The 14,810-nt window shown below is 39.1% G+C and overlaps 6 non-coding genes across 6 annotated transcripts; all 6 read left to right on the forward strand.

Moving 5' to 3' along the window:
• The first annotated feature begins 6,528 nt into the window (after positions 1-6,528).
• On the forward strand, positions 6,529-6,600 carry TRNAG-UCC (transfer RNA glycine (anticodon UCC)). The gene has a single exon. It is a non-coding gene; the product is annotated as a tRNA-Gly (tRNA).
• A 443-nt stretch (positions 6,601-7,043) lies between these two features.
• Positions 7,044-7,115, forward strand: TRNAG-UCC (transfer RNA glycine (anticodon UCC)). Its single transcript has one exon. It is a non-coding gene; the product is annotated as a tRNA-Gly (tRNA).
• Positions 7,116-7,558: 443 nt separating this feature from the next.
• TRNAG-UCC (transfer RNA glycine (anticodon UCC)) lies at positions 7,559-7,630 on the forward strand. The gene has a single exon. It is a non-coding gene; the product is annotated as a tRNA-Gly (tRNA).
• A 3,592-nt stretch (positions 7,631-11,222) lies between these two features.
• On the forward strand, positions 11,223-11,294 carry TRNAG-UCC (transfer RNA glycine (anticodon UCC)). Its single transcript has one exon. It is a non-coding gene; the product is annotated as a tRNA-Gly (tRNA).
• A 457-nt stretch (positions 11,295-11,751) lies between these two features.
• On the forward strand, positions 11,752-11,823 carry TRNAG-UCC (transfer RNA glycine (anticodon UCC)). The gene has a single exon. It is a non-coding gene; the product is annotated as a tRNA-Gly (tRNA).
• A 456-nt stretch (positions 11,824-12,279) lies between these two features.
• TRNAG-UCC (transfer RNA glycine (anticodon UCC)) lies at positions 12,280-12,351 on the forward strand. The gene has a single exon. It is a non-coding gene; the product is annotated as a tRNA-Gly (tRNA).
• The last annotated feature ends 2,459 nt before the right edge of the window (positions 12,352-14,810 follow it).

Below are 14,810 nucleotides of genomic sequence, written 5' to 3' on the forward strand. Positions count from 1 at the left end.
TTGGTCAAAAAACAGCACTCGACTTATAGACGAGATCACCTTATAGACGAGTATATACGGTAGATATATTCATTCTTGTTATCAAAAGAGTGAATATACATTTCTGTGACATGAAATGTTAGAATTAGCCTTAACTTTTGAACTTTTAACATACCACCGAAAAAGATAGTTTCATTTGCTTAGGATCCCTTCCTGCTAACTCAAGTTCTTTGGACCGTTTTTCTCTCATTTTCTGAGCACCACCTTTCTCTTTAGATGTTGTTTTACTCTCCATATTTATCAATATGAAACCAACTGTAAAATTTATTTAACACCAAAACACGACAATGAGTTACATAAAAACAGCAAACATTTACTAATGTAGTGATTTAACTCCTAAATGGCAGATCTATACAGGGGCATGATCTATACACCAAAACTGCTCCATTAAACAGGGGCATGATCTATACACCAAAACTACTTCATTAAGCTAAAGTTGTTGTTTTGTTGACTAAAGTGTCCTTTTAAGTGAGCATTTTACAATCACTTAGCGCACACCTCACCTATTGTAAAATGAAAGAAGATTGCAGATTTAGTGTCAGGAGAGACTGGCCAATGGCCAATATATTTATATTTAGTCAAAAACATAATGGTGGCACTTTGCAAATTGACATGTTCGGCAATGACACAAACAAAGGGCACGGGGAGAGACAGACATAGTACCTGTAATTTACACTAATTCTATGCTCTGGGGACCAATATACAGCCTGCTTGCTGCCAGAGGTAAAAATGTACAAAGCAGCCTGGTGTTTTACACCCAATAGACAGCAGCACCTGTCGGTAAAAGCCAAATTACTCATCTTTATATGGACACAAAAACAAAAATATAATATCCTGGGATTTTGACAAATAAAACTCAAAAAGACTTTATCTGCATCTGATCATTAAGTACATAATGAGCCTGACAACCCTGGTTTGAGAATCAGATAATTTTAACTTGTCAGTTATAGCCATGTGTTTTAAAGAAAGCAGCTATGTGAGGGGTTTCATCTTGTATTAGTAGTGCCACAGCAGCAGCATGGACGGCTTCAATTATATTTTTTGTACTGGGAAAGACTGCTGGCAGTAAGTTAATATTGGTGAAACACCGCAGCTCTCTGATTACATGGTTTAGGTGGCCGCGAGGCTCTTAACGAGAGGCTGTCTAAATCGCCTAATTAGAGAGACGCCTCTGGCTAAGAGATCCGGTCTCTGTGCAGCATATCAGTATATCACTGAGCTCTACAGCAATAGAACTCACAGTAATGTGCAATTTGTAAGTATATCACACATCACCTCATCAATACAATGCACAGGACTGGGCAGTGTTTGAGTATATCTCAGCCAATCCACTCCTTTCCTATAGGAAAGCATTGAGAAGCTATTGCGCATGCATGGCAAAATGCTGCGCTGCACCAATCAGCAGCCCTTTAGTTAGGGGGGTGTCTGCTGCAGTTGGGTGTTCGTTGCTGTCCGAGTCTGGGCTGAGGCTCGCCATTCCTGTTTGGCAAGATGGCCGTCGCGGTGTGCTCTGCGAGCGGAATATTGTGGCGACTGAGGGGTTTTTCTCCGTCTTCTTTTTATTCCCTCCCATACCTGGGTGTTGTGCCCGTGTTCAGGTAAGGGGGTATACCGTTTTTGTTATTGCGGGTTGCCTGTGGCCGTGGATGTTAGCAGATTATATCACGGGGGGAGAGAGAGCTGCAGGGCTAAGCGTCCATCTCCTTCCAAGGTCAGGCTCCGCCCCCAGATATATAATTTTTTTAAAAAATGTTATTATTATTTTTAATTTTTTTAATTTAATTTAAATTACTTATTATTCGTATTTTATACTAATATATATATATATATACAATATATATAGTTAATATATATATTATATATATACGTGTGTAATTTAATTATAAGTGTATTTTTATATTAATATATGTACATATTAATATAAAAATACACTTAGCATGACATTATATATATGATATATAGACATATATTATATAGGTATAATATATGTCTATATATCATATATATATACACATATATAATAATAATTTTTTTTATTAACTTTCACTTTAATTTTTTTCAGATTTTACACTGGCAGGGAGACTGCCTGTCAGCACAGACAGTCCCCCTGCAGACTGATACTTGGACACCTATTGTGACCATGTGGTCGCCCTGTTGGGCAATCACATGGCCACAGGGGTCCTAAACCGCCATGGGGAGACTGTCTGGGCTTCGGGCAGTCTCCCCACACCGGGAGCACCGCCGATCGCCGCCGGGGGAACGACGGCGATCGGGTAAGTACATTGGACGGTTAGGACGGTTCAGGACCGTCACCGGTCGGCAACGCAAAAATGCCGATGACGGTCCTGAACCATCCTCCGTCCTTAAGGGGTTAACTCCGACACTCACATGATTAACAGTTGGGGTCAAAATGTACTTAGCACTGAAGAGAAGGAAAATGGAGATGCCATGACCTGGATTCGAACCGGGGTTGCTGCGGCCCCAACACAGAGTACTAACCACTATATGATCACAGCTTAGCAGCTGAGCCAGGTAGAAGTCGAACCTACAATCTTCTGATTCGTAGTCAGACGCGTTATCCATTGCGCCACTGGCCCATGATTGGATCTAATGGGATCTGCCTCAACAGGAAAAAAAAGATATCCATAATAAAACTAAATTGAGATACAAAAGAAGTGTTTTGCAAAGTTGTTTAATTATTTTATCTTATCACTAAAAGTTTAACCTTTCCTTAAGTATTTCCTTAACTACTTATATGGCACCAACAAATTCCGCAGAGCTGAAATTGAACTAATTCAACTTAAATGTACTTTATTAAACAAAAAAAATAAGCAATTGCACAATAACTGCTAAAAGAGATCACAAAATAATCTCTGAGATGCGTTTCACAATTTAACTGAGGAAGCTTTTTTAAGAGGGGAAATGTGTTTCAGAGATTGTTCCAAGTTGGATTCTTGAGTCATATTATATACCAAAATTTGGAAGCACCATGCGGGTTGGGTTGTCTCTAGGCAGGCAGACACCAGAGGCATTTCTGTGAGCTGAATTTCAAGACTCCTGTACACAAGTGTAATTCTCTATGGTATAATTTTATTAAGGTTTTACACTATACACATTTTTCCTGTTTTATTGTATGAATATATTATATGTACATATATGACCTGCCGGAAGTCTGTGCCTAGAGAAAAGGTGGATCTGATACCTATAAATAAGAAGAGGAGAGGGAGTCACCTATTTAAGAGTCCAATGCTTATAAACCAGAGCCAGATTGTGGGCTGTGGTTCATGTGAGTTGCCTATGCCTCTAGATGCTTTACTGCTTTATTAGATTTTTTGGCTGTGTTAGTAAGTTGTCTCCACTATTATATCTTTTTCTATTTTTACTTTAGAGTTCAAAAGTTTGTTATTGTGTTTTTTTCTGGGTTAATCACATTGTTCAATGTATTAAATCATGGTTGTTATATTGTAGTTGTGTTTGCATTTTATAATTAGACTTTTAAAGGGGTACCAAGAATTAACACTTTGTTGTGATTTAGTGCAATATTAGATATTTGGCACTATTTACATTGTTTGCATTTTAATTATTGTTTAACTCCGACACTCACATGGTTAACAGTTGGGGTCAAAATGTACTTAGCGCCGAAGAAAAGGAAAATGGAGATGCCGTGACCCGGATTCGAACTGGGGTTGCTGCGGCCGCAACGCAGAGTACTAACCACTATATGATCACGGCACAGCGGCCGCAGAAATTAGCAGAAGTTGGAAACAGTGAAATGTGTACTTAGACTAGGCGAGCGTTCTTGAGAGATCAGGAAGCTTGTCTGAAAATGTGACCTTATGGCTCGTGGTGTCGGTAAGACTAAAATGCATCAAGTGTTGGTGGTATAGTGGTGAGCATAGCTGTCTTTCAAGCAGTTAACCCGGGTTCGATTGCTGGCCAACGCAAGAAAATCTGATTTTATGACACTGTAGTCAGCAAATTTTGCGTTCCTATTTAACATTCTCAACGACTGTTACTGCTCTTGTTGCTGAATCAACAACATTTTGTGCTGGATCATGCTCTACATAGATCAGATATGAATGACTCGCGAAAATTGTCAATCATTTTGGGTTTTTTGTTTTTGAATTTTTTTTCTTGTACAATAACGGTCATTTTAAGCACGGCTCTCGAAAATCTGAACCGTATCTGTTTGGAAAAACCCAATTTTTGGGAAGTGCCCAAGTCAAGTTAAAATTTCTGCAATAGATTTTTTTCATCTTATTCCAATAAACAGTGTGCTTGCAAAGTTTGAAACAGCGAAATGTGTACTTAGACTAGGCAGGCGTTCTTGAGAGATCAGGAAGCTTGTCTGAAAATTTGACCGTATGGCTCGTGGTGTCGGTAATACTGAAACACATCAAGCGTTGGTGGTATAGTGGTGGGCATAGCTGCCTTCCAAGCAGTTGACCCGGGTTCGATTCCCGGCCAACGCAAGAAAATCTTATTTTACGACACTGTAGTCAGCAAGATTTGTGTTCCTATTTAACATTCTCAACGATTGTTACTGCTCTTGTTGCTGAATCAACAACATTTTGTGCTGTATCATGCTCTACATAGATCAGACATGAATGACTCGCTTAAATTGTCAATCATTTTGGGTTTTTTGTTTTTTAATTTTTTACGGTCATTTTAAGCACGGCTCTCGAAAATCTGAACCGTATCTGTTTGGAAGAACCCAATTTTTGGGAAGTGCCCAGGTCAAGTTAAAATTTCTGCAATAGATTTTTTTCATCTTATTCCAATAAACAGTGTGCTTGCAAAGTTTGAAACAGCGAAATGTGAACTTAGACTAGGCGAGCGTTCTTGAGAGATCAGGAAGCTTGTCTGAAAATGTGACCGTATGGCTCGTGGTGTCGATAAAACCAAAATGCATCAAGCGTTGGTGGTATAGTGGTGAGCATAGCTGCCTTCCAAGCAGTTGACCAGGGTTCGATTCCCGGCCAACGCAAGAAAGTCTTATTTTATGACACTGTAGTCAGCAAATTTTGCGTTCCTATTTAACATTTTCAACGACTGTTACTGCACTTGTTGCTGAATCAACAACATTTTGTGCTGGATCATGCTCTACATAGATCAGATATGAATGACTTGCGGAAATTGTCAATCATTTTGGGTTTTTTGTTTTTGAATTTTTTTTCTTGTACAATAACGGTCATTTTAAGCACGGCTCTCGAAAATCTGAACCGTATCAGTTTGGAAGAACCCAATTTTTGGGAAGTGCCCAAGTCAAGTTAAAATTTCTGCAATAGATTTTTTTCATCTTATTCCAATAAACAGTGTGCTTGCAAAGTTTGAAACAGCGAAATGTGAACTTAGACTAGGCGAGCGTTCTTGAGAAATCAGGAAGCTTGTCTGAAAATGTGACCGTATGGCTCGTGGTGTCGGTAAAACCAAAACGCATCAAGCGTTGGTGAGCATAGCTGCCTTCCAAGCAGTTGACCCGGGTTCGATTCCCGGCCAACGCAAGAAAATCTGATTTTACGACACTTTATTCAGCAAATTTTGCGTTCCTATTTAACATTTTCAATGACTGCTACTGCACTTGTTGCTGAATCAACAACATTTTGTGCTGGATCATGCTCTACATAGATCAGATATGAATGACTCTCGGAAATTGTCAATCACTTTGGGTTTTTTGTTTTTGAATTTTTTTTCTTGTACAATAATGGTCATTTTAAGCACGTCTCTCGAAAATCTGAACCGTATCAGTTTGGAAGAACCCAATTTTTGGGAAGTGCCCAAGTCAAGTTAAAATTTCTGCAATAGATTTTTTTTCATCTTATTCCAATAAACAGTGTGCTTGCAAAGTTTGAAACAGCGAAATGTGAACTTAGACTAGGCGAGCGTTCTTGAGAGATCAGGAAGCTTGTCTGAAAATGTGACCGTATGGCTCGTGGTGTCGGTAAAACCAAAACGCATCAAGCGTTGGTGGTATAGTGGTGAGCATAGCTGCCTTCCAAGCAGTTAACCCGGGTTTGATTGCTGGCCAACGCAAGAAAATCTGATTTTATGACACTGTAGTCAGCAAATTTTGCGTTCCTATTTAACATTCTCAACGACTGTTACTGCTCTTGTTGCTGAATCAACAACATTTTGTGCTGGATCATGCTCTACATAGATCAGATATGAATGACTCGCGGAAATTGTCAATCATTTTGGGTTTTATGTTTTTGAATTTTTTTTCTTGTACAATAACGGTCATTTTAAGCACGGCTCTCGAAAATCTGAACCGTATCTGTTTGGAAGAAAACAATTTTTGGGAAGTGCCCAAGTCAAGTTAAAATTTCTGCAATAGATTTTTTTCATCTTATTCCAATAAACAGTGTGCTTGCAAAGTTTGAAACAGCGAAATGTGTACTTAGACTAGGCAGGCGTTCTTGAGAGATCAGGAAGCTTGTCTGAAAATTTGACCGTATGGCTCGTGGTGTCGGTAAAACCAAAACGCATCAAGCGTTGGTGGTATAGTGGTGAGCATAGCTGCCTTCCAAGCAGTTGACCCGGGTTCGATTCCCGGCCAACGCAAGAAAATCTTATTTTACGACACTGTAGTCAGCAAGATTTGTGTTCCTATTTAACATTCTCAACGATTGTTACTGCTCTTGTTGCTGAATCAACAACATTTTGTGCTGTATCATGCTCTACATAGATCAGACATGAATGACTCGCTTAAATTGTCAATCATTTTGGGTTTTTTGTTTTTTAATTTTTTACGGTCATTTTAAGCACGGCTCTCGAAAATCTGAACCGTATCAGTTTGGAAGAACCCAATTTTTGGGAAGTGCCCAAGTCAAGTTAAAATTTCTGCAATAGATTTTTTTCATCTTATTCCAATAAACAGTGTGCTTGCAAAGTTTGAAACAGCGACATGTGAACTTAGACTAGGCGAGCGTTCTTGAGAAATCAGGAAGCTTGTCTGAAAATGTGACCGTATGGCTCGTGGTTTCGGTAAAACCAAAACGCATCAAGCGTTGGTGGTATAGTGGTGAGCATAGCTGCCTTCCAAGCAGTTGACCCGGGTTCGATTCCCGGCCAACGCAAGAAAATCTTATTTTACGACACTGTAGTCAGCAAGATTTGTGTTCCTATTTAACATTCTCAACGATTGTTACTGCTCTTGTTGCTGAATCAACAACATTTTGTGCTGTATCATGCTCTACATAGATCAGACATGAATGACTCGCTTAAATTGTCAATCATTTTGGGTTTTTTGTTTTTTTATTTTTTACGGTCATTTTAAGCACGGCTCTCGAAAATCTGAACCGTATCTGTTTGGAAGAACCCAATTTTTGGGAAGTGCCCAGGTCAAGTTAAAATTTCTGCAATAGATTTTTTTCATCTTATTCCAATAAACAGTGTGCTTGCAAAGTTTGAAACAGCGAAATGTGAACTTAGACTAGGCGAGCGTTCTTGAGAGATCAGGAAGCTTGTCTGAAAATGTGACCGTATGGCTCGTGGTGTCGATAAAACCAAAATGCATCAAGCGTTGGTGGTATAGTGGTGAGCATAGCTGCCTTCCAAGCAGTTGACCCGGGTTCGATTCCCGGCCAACGCAAGAAAGTCTTATTTTATGACACTGTAGTCAGCAAATTTTGCGTTCCTATTTAACATTTTCAACGACTGTTACTGCACTTGTTGCTGAATCAACAACATTTTGTGCTGGATCATGCTCTACATAGATCAGATATGAATGACTTGCGGAAATTGTCAATCATTTTGGGTTTTTTGTTTTTGAATTTTTTTTCTTGTACAATAATGGTCATTTTAAGCACGGCTCTCGAAAATCTGAACCGTATCAGTTTGGAAGAACCCAATTTTTGGGAAGTGCCCAAGTCAAGTTAAAATTTCTGCAATAGATTTTTTTCATCTTATTCCAATAAACAGTGTGCTTGCAAAGTTTGAAACAGCGAAATGTGAACTTAGACTAGGCGAGCGTTCTTGAGAAATCAGGAAGCTTGTCTGAAAATGTGACCGTATGGCTCGTGGTGTCGGTAAAACCAAAACGCATCAAGCGTTGGTGAGCATAGCTGCCTTCCAAGCAGTTGACCCGGGTTCGATTCCCGGCCAACGCAAGAAAATCTGATTTTACGACACTTTATTCAGCAAATTTTGCGTTCCTATTTAACATTTTCAATGACTGCTACTGCACTTGTTGCTGAATCAACAACATTTTGTGCTGGATCATGCTCTACATAGATCAGATATGAATGACTCTCGGAAATTGTCAATCACTTTGGGTTTTTTGTTTTTGAATTTTTTTTCTTGTACAATAATGGTCATTTTAAGCACGTCTCTCGAAAATCTGAACCGTATCAGTTTGGAAGAACCCAATTTTTGGGAAGTGCCCAAGTCAAGTTAAAATTTCTGCAATAGATTTTTTTTCATCTTATTCCAATAAACAGTGTGCTTGCAAAGTTTGAAACAGCGAAATGTGAACTTAGACTAGGCGAGCGTTCTTGAGAGATCAGGAAGCTTGTCTGAAAATGTGACCGTATGGCTCGTGGTGTCGGTAAAACCAAAACGCATCAAGCGTTGGTGGTATAGTGGTGAGCATAGCTGCCTTCCAAGCAGTTAACCCGGGTTCGATTGCTGGCCAACGCAAGAAAATCTGATTTTATGACACTGTAGTCAGCAAGATTTGTGTTCCTATTTAACATTCTCAACGATTGTTACTGCTCTTGTTGCTGAATCAACAACATTTTGTGCTGTATCATGCTCTACATAGATCAGACATGAATGACTCGCTTAAATTGTCAATCATTTTGGGTTTTTTGTTTTTTAATTTTTTACGGTCATTTTAAGCACGGCTCTCGAAAATCTGAACCGTATCAGTTTGGAAGAACCCAATTTTTGGGAAGTGCCCAAGTCAAGTTAAAATTTCTGCAATAGATTTTTTTCATCTTATTCCAATAAACAGTGTGCTTGCAAAGTTTGAAACAGCGACATGTGAACTTAGACTAGGCGAGCGTTCTTGAGAAATCAGGAAGCTTGTCTGAAAATGTGACCGTATGGCTCGTGGTTTCGGTAAAACCAAAACGCATCAAGCGTTGGTGGTATAGTGGTGAGCATAGCTGCCTTCCAAGCAGTTGACCCGGGTTCGATTCCCGGCCAACACAAGAAAACCTGATTTTACGACACTTTAGTCAGCAAATTTTGCGTTCCGATTTAACATTTTCAATGACTGTTACTGCACTTGTTGCTGAATCAACAACATTTTGTGCTGGATCATGCTCTACATAGATCAGATATGAATGACTCTCGGAAATTGTCAATCACTTTGGGTTTTTTGTTTTTGAATTTTTTTTCTTGTACAATAATGGTCATTTTAAGCACAACTCTCGAAAATCTGAACCGTATCAGTTTGGAAGAACCCAATTTTTGGGAAGTGCCCAAGTCAAGTTAAAATTTCTGCAATAGATTTTTTTTCATCTTATTCCAATAAACAGTGTGCTTGCAAAGTTTGAAACAGCGAAATGTGAACTTAGACTAGGCGAGCATTCTTGAGAGATCAGGAAGCTTGTCTGAAAATGTGACCGTATGGCTCGTGGTGTCGGTAAAACTAAAACACATCAAGTGTTGGTGGTATAGTGGTGAGCATAGCTGCCTTCCAAGCAGTTGACCTGGGTTCGATTCCCGGCCAACGCAAGAAAATCTGATTTTACGACACTGTAGTCAGCAAATTTTGCGTTCCTATTTAACATTCTCAACGAATGTTACTGCTCTTGTTGCTGAATCAACAACATTTTGTGCTGGATCATGCTCTACATAGATCAGATATGAATGACTCTCGGAAATTTTCAATCACTTTGGGTTTCTGGTTTTTGAATTTTTTTTCTTGTACAATAACGGTCATTTTAAGCACGGCTCTCGAAAATCTGAACCGTATCAGTTTGGAAGAACCCAATTTTTGGGAAGTGCCCAAGTCAAGTTAAAATTTCTGCAATAGATTTTTTTCATCTTATTCCAATAAACAGTGTGCTTGCAAAGTTTGAAAAAGCAAAATTTGAACTTAGACTAGGCGAGCGTTCTTGAGAGATCAGGAAGCTTGTCTGAAAATGTGACCGTATGGCTCGTGGTGTCGATAAAACCAAAATGCATCAAGCGTTTGTGGTATAGTGGTGAGCATAGCTGCCTTCCAAGCAGTTGACCCGGGTTCGATTCCCGGCCAACGCAAGAAAGTCTTATTTTATGACACTGTAGTCAGCAAATTTTGCGTTCCTATTTAACATTTTCAACGACTGTTACTGCACTTGTTGCTGAATCAACAACATTTTGTGCTGGATCATGCTCTACATAGATCAGATATGAATGACTTGCGGAAATTGTCAATCATTTTGGGTTTTTTGTTTTTGAATTTTTTTTCTTGTACAATAACGGTCATTTTAAGCACGGCTCTCGAAAATCTGAACCGTATCAGTTTGGAAGAACCCAATTTTTGGGAAGTGCCCAAGTCAAGTTAAAATTTCTGCAATAGATTTTTTTCATCTTATTCCAAAAAACAGTGTGCTTGCAAAGTTTGAAACAGCGAAATGTGAACTTAGACTAGGCGAGCGTTCTTGAGAAATCAGGAAGCTTGTCTGAAAATGTGACCGTATGGCTCGTGGTGTCGGTAAAACCAAAACGCATCGAGCGTTGGTGAGCATAGCTGCCTTCCAAGCAGTTGACCCGGGTTCGATTCCCGGCCAACGCAAGAAAATCTGATTTTACGACACTTTATTCAGCAAATTTTGCGTTCCTATTTAACATTTTCAATGACTGCTACTGCACTTGTTGCTGAATCAACAACATTTTGTGCTGGATCATGCTCTACATAGATCAGATATGAATGACTCTCGGAAATTGTCAATCACTTTGGGTTTTTTGTTTTTGAATTTTTTTTCTTGTACAATAATGGTCATTTTAAGCACGTCTCTCGAAAATCTGAACCGTATCAGTTTGGAAGAACCCAATTTTTGGGAAGTGCCCAAGTCAAGTTAAAATTTCTGCAATAGATTTTTTTTCATCTTATTCCAATAAACAGTGTGCTTGCAAAGTTTGAAACAGCGAAATGTGAACTTAGACTAGGCGAGCGTTCTTGAGAGATCAGGAAGCTTGTCTGAAAATGTGACCGTATGGCTCGTGGTGTCGGTAAAACCAAAACGCATCAAGCGTTGGTGGTATAGTGGTGAGCATAGCTGCCTTCCAAGCAGTTGACCCGGGTTCGATTCCCGGCCAACGCAAGAAAACCTGATTTTACGACACTTTAGTCAGCAAATTTTGCGTTCCGATTTAACATTTTCAATGACTGTTACTGCACTTGTTGCTGAATCAACAACATTTTGTGCTGGATCATGCTCTACATAGATCAGATATGAATGACTCTCGGAAATTGTCAATCACTTTGGGTTTTTTGTTTTTGATTTTTTTTTCTTGTACAATAATGGTCATTTTAAGCACAACTCTCGAAAATCTGAACCGTATCAGTTTGGAAGAACCCAATTTTTGGGAAGTGCCCAAGTCAAGTTAAAATTTCTGCAATAGATTTTTTTTCATCTTATTCCAATAAACAGTGTGCTTGCAAAGTTTGAAACAGCGAAATGTGAACTTAGACTAGGCGAGCATTCTTGAGAGATCAGGAAGCTTGTCTGAAAATGTGACCGTATGGCTCGTGGTGTCGGTAAAACTAAAACACATCAAGCGTTGGTGGTATAGTGGTGAGCATAGCTGCCTTCCAAGCAGTTGACCCGGGTTCGATTCCCGGCCAACGCAAGAAAATCTGATTTTACGACACTGTAGTCAGCAAATTTTGCGTTCCTATTTAACATTCTCAACGAATGTTACTGCTCTTGTTGCTGAATCAACAACATTTTGTGCTGGATCATGCTCTACATAGATCAGATATGAATGACTCTCGGAAATTTTCAATCACTTTGGGTTTCTGGTTTTTGAATTTTTTTTCTTGTACAATAACGGTCATTTTAAGCACGGGTCTCGAAAATCTGAACCGTATCAGTTTGGAAGAACCCAATTTTTGGGAAGTGCCCAAGTCAAGTTAAAATTTCTGCAATAGATTTTTTTCATCTTATTCCAATAAACAGTGTGCTTGCAAAGTTTGAAAAAGCAAAATGTGAACTTAGACTAGGCGAGCATTCTTGAGAGATCAGGAAGCTTGTCTGAAAATGTGACCGTATGGCTCGTGGTGTCGGTAAAACCAAAACGCATCAAGCGTTGGTGGTATAGTGGTGAGCATAGCTGCCTTCCAAGCAGTTGACCCGGGTTCGATTCCCGGCCAACGCAAGAAAATCTGATTTTACGACACTTTAGTCAGCAAATTTTGCGTTCCTATTTAACATTTTCAACGACTGTTACTGCACTTGTTGCTGAATCAACAACATTTTGTGCTGGATCATGCTCTACATAGATCAGATATGAATGACTCTCGGAAATTGTCAATCACTTTGGGTTTTTTGTTTTTGAATTTTTTTTCTTGTACAATAATGGTCATTTTAAGCACGTCTCTCGAAAATCTGAACCGTATCAGTTTGGAAGAACCCAATTTTTGGGAAGTGCCCAAGTCAAGTTAAAATTTCTGCAATAGATTTTTTTTCATCTTATTCCAATAAACAGTGTGCTTGCAAAGTTTGAAACAGCGAAATGTGAACTTAGACTAGGCGAGCGTTCTTGAGAGATCAGGAAGCTTGTCTGAAAATGTGACCGTATGACTCGTGGTGTCGGTAAAACTAAAACACATCAAGCGTTGGTGGTATAGTGGTGAGCATAGCTGCCTTCCAAGCAGTTGACCTGGGTTTGATTCCCGGCCAACGCAAGAAAATCTGATTTTACGACACTGTAGTCAGCAAATTTTGCGTTCCTATTTAACATTCTCAACGACTGTTACTGCTCTTGTTGCTGAATCAACAACATTTTGTGCTGGATCATGCTCTACATAGATCAGATATGAATGACTCTCGGAAATTTTCAATCACTTTGGGTTTTTGGTTTTTGAATTTTTTTTCTTGTACAATAACGGTCATTTTAAGCACGGCTCTCGAAAATCTGAACCGTATCAGTTTGGAAGAACCCAATTTTTGGGAAGTGCCCAAGTCAAGTTAAAATTTCTGCAATAGATTTTTTTCATCTTATTCCAATAAACAGTGTGCTTGCAAAGTTTGAAACAGCAAAATGTGAACTTAGACTAGGCGAGCGTTCTTGAGAGATCAGGAAACTTGTCTGAAAATGTGACCATATGGCTCGTGGTGTCGGTAAAACCAAAACGCATCAAGCGTTGGTGGTATAGTGGTGAGCATAGCTACATTCCAAGCAGTTGACCTGGGTTCGATTCCCGGCCAACGCAAGAAAATCTGATTTTACGACACTTTAGTCAGCAAATTTTGCGTTCCTATTTAACATTCTCAACGACTGTTACTGCTCTTGTTGCTGAATCAACAACATTTTGTGCTGGATCATGCTCTACATAGATCAGATATGAATGACTCTCAGAAATTTTCAATCACTTTGGGTTTTTGTTTTTTGAATTTTTTTTCTTGTACAATAACGGTCATTTTAAGCATGGCTCTCGAAAATCTGAACCGTATCAGTTTGGAAGAACCCAATTTTTGGGAAGTGCCCAAGTCAAGTTAAAATTTCTGCAATAGATTTTTTTCATCTTATTCCAATAAACAGTGTGCTTGCAAAGTTTGAAACAGCAAAATGTGAACTTAGACTAGGCGAGCGTTCTTGAGAGATCAGGAAGCTTGTCTGAAAATGTGACCGTATGGCTCGTGGTGTCGGTAAAACCAAAACGCATCAAGCGTTGGTGAGCATAGCTGCCTTCCAAGCAGTTGACCCGGGTTCGATTCCCGGCCAACGTAAGAAAATCTGATTTTATGACACTTTAGTCAGCAAATTTTGCGTTTCTATTTAACATTTTAAACGACTGTTACTGCACTTGTTGCTGAATCAACAACATTTTGTGCTGGATCATGCTCTACATAGATCAGATATGAATGACTCTCGGAAATTGTCAATCACTTTGGGTTTTTTGTTTTTGAATTTTTTTTCTTGTACAATAATGGTCATTTTAAGCACGTCTCTCGAAAATCTGAACCGTATCAGTTTGGAAGAACCCAATTTTTGGGAAGTGCCCAAGTCAAGTTAAAATTTCTGCAATAGATTTTTTTTCATCTTATTCCAATAAACAGTGTGCTTGCAAAGTTTGAAACAGCGAAATGTGAACTTAGACTAGGCGAGCGTTCTTGAGAGATCAGGAAGCTTGTCTGAAAATGTGACCGTATGGCTCGTGGTGTCGGTAAAACCAAAACGCATCAAGCGTTGGTGAACATAGCTGCCTTCCAAGCAGTTGACCCGGGTTCGATTCCCGGCCAACGCAAGAAAATCTGATTTTACGACACTTTATTCAGCAAATTTTGCGTTCCTATTTAACATTTTCAATGACTGCTACTGCACTTGTTGCTGAATCAACAACATTTTGTGCTGGATCATGCTCTACATAGATCAGATATGAATGACTCTCGGAAATTGTCAATCACTTTGGGTTTTTTGTTTTTGAATTTTTTTTCTTGTACAATAATGGTCATTTTAAGCACGTCTCTCGAAAATCTGAACCGTATCAGTTTGGAAGAACCCAATTTTTGGGAAGTGCCCAAGTCAAGTTAAAATTTCTGCAATAGATTTTTTTTCATCTTATTCCAATAAACAGTGTGCTTGCAAAGTTTGAAACAGCGAAATGTGAACTT

Source organism: Pelobates fuscus, chromosome 3 (genome assembly GCF_036172605.1).
Source record: "Pelobates fuscus isolate aPelFus1 chromosome 3, aPelFus1.pri, whole genome shotgun sequence".
NCBI classification, from domain to species: Eukaryota; Metazoa; Chordata; class Amphibia; order Anura; family Pelobatidae; genus Pelobates; species Pelobates fuscus.